Here is a 7,870-nt window from a genome sequence, read left to right as displayed (position 1 = left end):
GAAATGGCACTTAAATTATTTTTAACTTTTAACTAACTACTTGTGGTCTGCAATGCGGACTTTTTAATTTAATTATTTTAAATTTTTATTAATTAACATTTTATTTAATTTATTTAATTATTTTTATTATTTTATTTAATTTTATTACTTTTTAAATTTCATTACTTTTTAATTTCATTTCAAATACCACCCAAACCCACGGAGAAGAAGGTGAAGAAGAAGGACAAGTCTCTGCTGTAAAACTTCTTTCTTGTTTTATATATATAATTTTATTCTAAAACTTTAAACTCTACGTTTTCTACGATGTGATATTACACACTTCTATTTAAATGACACGCTCATAATCTGAATTGTGACATTCAATTTTGGAAGCTTTCTCCACAGCCTCAGGTGAAATGCAGTGTTCTCTTGGGGGTCAGTGCCTGTCAGCAGAGAAAGTCTGGAATTCTCAGCAAGCAGGGTTCCAGCACCTAAGCTGTAACATCTCTTTGTCCCACTGAAACACACCAGCTACACGTTATTATAGATATTAATATATATTAACATTAATTCCATACAAAGTATATCTGAATGCTATCTATGAATGCAATTATTATATCTGTTAAGGCAGGCTGGACTGTATCAAACTCATTGTTCTAGTATAATTAACAGATGAATAATAGCATGATGATGATGATGATGATAAGAATTAGCAGAAGGCAGTGCCTGGCAGAGAAAGCCAAGAGCTCCAGGGTTCTCTAGAGCAGCTCAGGGGCTCAGCAGATCTCCCAGGGCTGGGACCCTCCCCTGGCTTCTGCCTCTGCAATGGTCCCCAGGCACTGCCAGGGGCTGCTTCTTGCCAGTGGATTCATTTGTTATTAGCTTTGTTTATAGTTTGGGTGCCTTTGTTTATTTATAGTGTGTTAGGTTGATTTCTTACTCAGTTTTGTGTGTTTGTAATTGATCAGATGTTATTTGTTTATTATTTGGGGGTTATTTATTTCTTTGTAATTGATTAGGTTTTATTTCTTTATTATGTTGGGATGTTATTTATTTCTCAGTAATTGATTAGGTTTTATTTATTTATTATGTTGGGATTATTTATTTATTTGTAATTGATCAGGTTTTATTTATTTATTATTTGGGATGTTATTTATTTCTTTGTCATTGATTAGGTTTTATTTATTTATTATGTTGGGATTATTTATTTATTTGTAATTGATCAGGTTTTATTTGTTTATTATTTGGGGGTTATTTATTTCTTTGTAATTGATTAGGTTTTATTTATTTATTATTGGGGATGTTATTTATTTCTTTGTAATTGATTAGGTTTTATTTATTTATTATTTGGGATGTTATTTATTTCTCAGTAATTGATTAGGTTTTATTTATTTATTATTGGGGATGTTATTTATTTCTTTGTAATTGATTAGGCTTTATTTATTTATTATTTGGGATGTTATTTATTTCTCAGTAATTGATTAGGTTTTCTTTATTTATTATTGGGGATGTTATTTATTTCTTTGTCATTGATTAGGTTTTATTTATTTATTATGTTGGGATTATTTATTTATTTGTAATTGATCAGGTATTATTTGTTTATTATTTGGGATGTTATTTATTTATTTGTAATTGATTAGGTTTTATTTATTTATTATTTAGGAGTTATTTATTTGTAATTGATTAGGTTTTATTTATTTATTATTTGGGATGTTATTTATTTCTTTGTCATTGATTAGGTTTTATTTATTTATTATTTGGGATGTTATTTATTTCTTTGTCATTGATTAGGTTTTATTTATTTATTATTTGGGATGTTATTTATTTCTTTGTAATTGATCAGGTTTTATTTATTTATTATTTGGGATGTTATTTATTTCTTTGTAATTGATCAGGTTTTATTTGTTTATTATTTGGGATGTTATTTATTTATTTGTAACTGATTAGGTTTTATTTATTTATTATTTGGGATGTTATTTATTTCTTTGTAATTGATTAGGTTTTATTTATTTATTATGTTTGGGTTACTTATTTATTTCTAATTGATTAGGTTTTATTTATTTATTATTTGAGATGTTATTTATTTCTTTGTAATTGATTAGGTTTTATTTATTTAATATTAGGGTTTTAAATTTTATTTTTTAACTTGTTTATTTTTTATAATTGATTAGGACTTACTTATTTATCAGGATTGATTTATTTATAAGTTATTAGGGTTTCTTTATTTATTATTAGGCTTGACTTATTTAGAATTGATTAGCTTTTATTTATTGTTATTTTTAAAAATTTATTTCTTTAGAATTGATTGGGGTTTGTTTATTTATTATTAGGTTTTATTTGTTAATAATTGATTAGCTTTTATTTCTTTATTATTCGGTTTCATTTGTTTATTTAGAAGTGACTAGGTTTTATTTTCTCTATTACAGTTCTTTATTCAGAGCCACGTCCTTGATGGGGAATGCCAGGTGAGAAATAGATCAATTTATAAATAGATAAACAAATTGATAAATAATTGATAAATAGATAAATAATAGATGAATAGATAAATAATAGATTAATAGATAATAGATATATAAAATTGTAGCAGAGAACTTGGTGGGTGGTGGATCCAGGTGGGGTTTGGGTGTGAATGCAGGTGGGTTTGGGTGTGAATGCAGGTGGGGTTTGGGTGTGAATCCAGGTGGGGTTTGGGTGTGAATCCAGGTGGGTTTGGGTGTGAATGCAGGTGGGTTTGGGTGTGGATCCAGGTGGGTTTGGGTGTGAATGCAGGTGGGTTTGGGTGTGAATGCAGGTGGGTTTGGGTGGTGGATCCAGGTGGGTTTGGGTGTGAATCCAGGTGGGTTTGGGTGTGAATGCAGGTGGGTTTGGGTGTGGATCCAGGTGGGTTTGGGTGTGAATGCAGGTGGGTTTGGGTGTGAATGCAGGTGGGTTTGGGTGGTGGATCCAGGTGGGTTTGGGTGTGAATGCAGGTGGGTTTGGGTGGTGGATCCAGGTGGGTTTGGGTGTGAATGCAGGTGGGTTTGGGTGGTGGATCCAGGTGGGTTTGGGTGTGAATGCAGGTGGGTTTGGGTGTGAATGCAGGTGGGTTTGGGTGTGAATCCAGGTGGGTTTGGGTGTGAATGCAGGTGGGTTTGGGTGGTGGATCCAGGTGGGTTTGGGTGTGAATGCAGGTGGGTTTGGGTGTGAATGCAGGTGGGTTTGGGTGTGAATGCAGGTGGGTTTGGGTGGTGGATCCAGGTGGGTTTGGGTGTGAATGCAGGTGGGTTTGGGTGTGAATGCAGGTGAGTTTGGGTGTGAATGCAGGTGGGTTTGGGTGTGAATGCAGGTGGGGTTTGGGTGTGAATCCAGGTGGGTTTGGGTGTGGATGCAGGTGGGTTTGGGTGGTGGATCCAGGTGGGTTTGGGTGTGAATGCAGGTGGGGTTTGGGTGTGAATGCAGGTGGGTTTGGGTGTGAATCCAGGTGGGTTTGGGTGTGAATGCAGGTGGGTTTGGGTGGTGGATCCAGGTGGGTTTGGGTGTGAATGCAGGTGGGTTTGGGTGTGGATCCAGGTGGGTTTGGGTGTGAATGCAGGTGGGGTTTGGGTGTGGATGCAGGTGGGTTTGGGTGTGAATGCAGGTGGGTTTGGGTGTGAATGCAGGTGGGTTTGGGTGTGAATCCAGGTGGGGTTTGGGTGTGAATGCAGGTGGGGTTTGGGTGTGGATGCAGGTGGGTTTGGGTGGTGGATCCAGGTGGGTTTGGGTGTGAATCCAGGTGGGGTTTGGGTGTGAATGCAGGTGGGGTTTGGGTGTGGATGCAGGTGGGTTTGGGTGGTGGATGCAGGTGGGTTTGGGTGGTGGATCCAGGTGGGTTTGGGTGTGAATGCAGGTGGGTTTGGGTGTGAATGCAGGTGGGTTTGGGTGTGAATCCAGGTGGGTTTGGGTGTGAATGCAGGTGGGTTTGGGTGGTGGATCCAGGTGGGTTTGGGTGTGAATGCAGGTGGGTTTGGGTGTGAATGCAGGTGGGGTTTGGGTGTGAATGCAGGTGAGTTTGGGTGTGAATGCAGGTGGGTTTGGGTGTGAATGCAGGTGGGGTTTGGGTGTGAATCCAGGTGGGTTTGGGTGTGGATGCAGGTGGGTTTGGGTGGTGGATCCAGGTGGGTTTGGGTGTGAATGCAGGTGGGGTTTGGGTGTGAATGCAGGTGGGTTTGGGTGTGAATCCAGGTGGGTTTGGGTGTGAATGCAGGTGGGTTTGGGTGGTGGATCCAGGTGGGTTTGGGTGTGAATGCAGGTGGGTTTGGGTGTGGATCCAGGTGGGTTTGGGTGTGAATGCAGGTGGGGTTTGGGTGTGGATGCAGGTGGGTTTGGGTGTGAATGCAGGTGGGTTTGGGTGTGAATGCAGGTGGGTTTGGGTGTGAATCCAGGTGGGGTTTGGGTGTGAATGCAGGTGGGGTTTGGGTGTGGATGCAGGTGGGTTTGGGTGGTGGATCCAGGTGGGTTTGGGTGTGAATCCAGGTGGGGTTTGGGTGTGAATGCAGGTGGGGTTTGGGTGTGGATGCAGGTGGGTTTGGGTGGTGGATGCAGGTGGGGTTTGGGTGTGAATGCAGGTTGGGTTTGGGTGATGGATCCAGGTGGGTTTGGGTGGTGGATCCAGGTGGGTTTGGGTGGTGGATCCAGGTGGGTTTGGGTGTGGATCCAGGTGGGTTTGGGTGTGAATGCAGGTTGGGTTTGGGTGTGGATGCAGGTGGGGTTTGGGTGTGAATGCAGGTGGGTTTGGGTGTGAATGCAGGTGGGTTTGGGTGTGGATGCAGGTGGGTTTGGGTGTGGATGCAGGTGGGTTTGGGTGGTGGATCCAGGTGGGGTTTGGGTGTGAATGCAGGTGGGTTTGGGTGTGAATGCAGGTGGGTTTGGGTGTGAATACAGGTGGGGTTTGGGTGTGAATGCAGGTGGGGTTTGGGTGTGAATGCAGGTGGGTTTGGGTGTGGATCCAGGTGGGTTTGGGTGTGAATGCAGGTGGGGTTTGGGTGTGGATGCAGGTGGGTTTGGGTGTGAATGCAGGTGGGTTTGGGTGTGAATGCAGGTGGGTTTGGGTGTGAATGCAGGTGGGTTTGGGTGTGAATCCAGGTGGGTTTGGGTGTGAATGCAGGTGGGGTTTGGGTGTGGATGCAGGTGGGTTTGGGTGGTGGATGCAGGTGGGGTTTGGGTGTGAATGCAGGTTGGGTTTGGGTGATGGATCCAGGTGGGTTTGGGTGGTGGATCCAGGTGGGTTTGGGTGTGAATGCAGGTGGGGTTTGGGTGTGGATGCAGGTGGGGTTTGGGTGTGAATGCAGGTGGGTTTGGGTGTGAATGCAGGTGGGTTTGGGTGTGAATGCAGGTGGGTTTGGGTGTGAATGCAGGTGGGTTTGGGTGTGAATGCAGGTGGGTTTGGGTGTGAATGCAGGTGGGTTTGGGTGTGAATGCAGGTGGGTTTGGGTGTGAATGCAGGTGGGGTTTGTTTGTGAATGCAGGTGGGTTTGGGTGTGAATGCAGGTGGGGTTTGGGTGATGGATCCAGGTGGGTTTGGGTGTGAATGCAGGTTGGGTTTGGGTGTGAATGCAGGTTGGGGTTGGGTGTGGATGCAGGTGGGGTTTGGGTGTGGATGCAGGTGGGGTTTGGGTGTGAATGCAGGTGGGGTTTGGGTGTGAATGCAGGTGGGGTTTGGGTGGTGGATCCAGGTGGGGTTTGGGTGTGAATGCAGGTGGGTTTGGGTGTGAATGCAGGTGGGGTTTGGGTGGTGGATCCAGGTGGGGTTTGGGTGTGAATGCAGGTGGGTTTGGGTGTGAATGCAGGTGGGTTTGGGTGTGAATCCAGGTGGGTTTGGGTGTGAATCCAGGTGGGTTTGGGTGTGAATCCAGGTGGGTTTGGGTGTGGATGCAGGTGGGTTTGGGTGTGAATCCAGGTGGGGTTTGGGTGGTGGATGCAGGTGGGGTTTGGGTGTGAATCCAGGTGGGTTTGGGTGTGGATGCAGGTGGGTTTGGGTGTGAATCCAGGTGGGGTTTGGGTGTGAATCCAGGTGGGGTTTGGGTGTGAATGCAGGTGGGTTTGGGTGTGAATGCAGGTGGGGTTTGGGTGTTGGATCCAGGTGGGGTTGGGTGGTGGATCCAGGTGGGGTTTGGGTGGTGGATCCAGGTGGGGTTGGGTGGTGGATCCAGGTGGGTTTGGGTGGTGGATCCAGGCAGGGTTTGGGTGGTGGATCCAGGTGGGGTTGGGTGGCTGTTTTTTCAGTGGTGTTGAACCATCCCAGCACCACAGTAAGTGTACAATTCCTGTAATTGTTATTTGTAATTGTTATTCCTGTAACTGTTGGTTACACCTCAATAAAAGCAACACATGATGTGGTTATTGTGGCAGAGAACCAAAGAATCGCCAGCTGGACCATGATTTTTTCGTGGGGACTCTTAGAAAACCATTTTTAACTTTTAAATTTTTAATTTAAAAAAAAAAAGAATTAGTTCTCTTGTTACTAGTTTTGTCTTTGCTGCAGTTCCTGGGTGAAGTCCCAGAAATCCCATCATGAGTACCAAATCCAGCCCTGCTGCCTTGGGGATCCTTTAACTGAGGCAGCAAAACCAAAACATTTCCTCAACAAAAAGGTGTCAGTGGCAGCTCTGCTTGGCTTTAGGGGCTTTATTTCCCTTCCCTTCAGAGGTGGATCCATCTCCATCCAGGGTGTTTTGGGAAAGGTCAGGGGGTTCCTGGCACACCTGTGCTGGAACCTCTGAGCTCCATCTGCTCACCTGGTCAGAGCAAATGACAAATCAGATCCATTGAAGTGTCTGAAGGAGTGATTCTGCTGCATCCCTGGAGCTAAAACACCCCCAGGAAATCTCCTGCCTGGAAAGATCAGCAGGCTGGGGCACCTTGGCAGTTTGGGGACACTTTGGGGACACATTTAGAGTCCCTTGTAGCTTGGATTGGATCTACTATATACTATACTACATACTGTATATAGGTGTTATTTCTATTCTATTGTTTTGTACACTATATATTTCTATTATACATACACAGAAATATATTATTTATGCACTTACAGCACTGAGGCTGTGACTGTATCAATGGGGTACAATCCCAACTGCCCTTCACACAGCTCAGAGCCCCCCAGCTGGGGCTGGCTCATCCCTGCAGTGCTGGCTTGTCTCTTTCCCCTGGAAAATCTCTTTCTCCTAAAAAAAAATCTCTTCTTTCCCCTGGAAAATCTCTTCTCTTCTTTGCCTAAAAAATTCTCTTCTTTCCCCTAAAAATTCTCTTCTTTCCCCTAAAAATTCTCTTCTTTCCCCTAAAAATTCTCTTCTTTTCCCTGGAAAAGCTCTTCCTTCCCTGCCTGTCACCCCCACAATGTCTGGACTTGTTTATAAAAGCAGGAGCGTTCACCTCCTCTCACTTCTGCTGAGTTCCTTCACTGAGTCACAGTGAATTTTTCACTCTTTCCCAGCCAAATGCCCTTTTTTGGGTGTTGGGGTTTTCACAGGGTCCTTGGAGGCCTCCTGGAGGCCCCTTCCCTTCCCAAACCTTCCCAAACCTTCCCTTCCCAAACCTTCCCAAACCTTCCCCCACCCCTGCCTTTCTCACAGGGAGGTTCAGATCAGAGACTGAACAGTTTTCCCTGCCAGGGTGGTGAGGCACTGGAATGACTTTCCCGGGGTCTGGAGGAGTTTCTGGGAGTGTCCCGGAGGTGTCTGGATGTGCCCTGGGGACAGGTTTGGGGTGACTCTGGGACTGTGAGTTTCCTGTTACCAGAACCGAGGTGCCTTAGGGTGTGTTCCTTAAATTCATGTTTTCATTTCCTACACATCACCTTGGAAACTCCTGCACCAAAAACTGATCCACGAGGGATCCTCATCCAGAGGGGACCACGGAGCTGCTGCAGGGCTGGAGC

This window comes from Haemorhous mexicanus, chromosome 2 (assembly GCF_027477595.1).
Source record: "Haemorhous mexicanus isolate bHaeMex1 chromosome 2, bHaeMex1.pri, whole genome shotgun sequence".
NCBI lineage: Eukaryota > Metazoa > Chordata > Aves > Passeriformes > Fringillidae > Haemorhous > Haemorhous mexicanus.
This window is presented reverse-complemented; position numbering follows the sequence as displayed.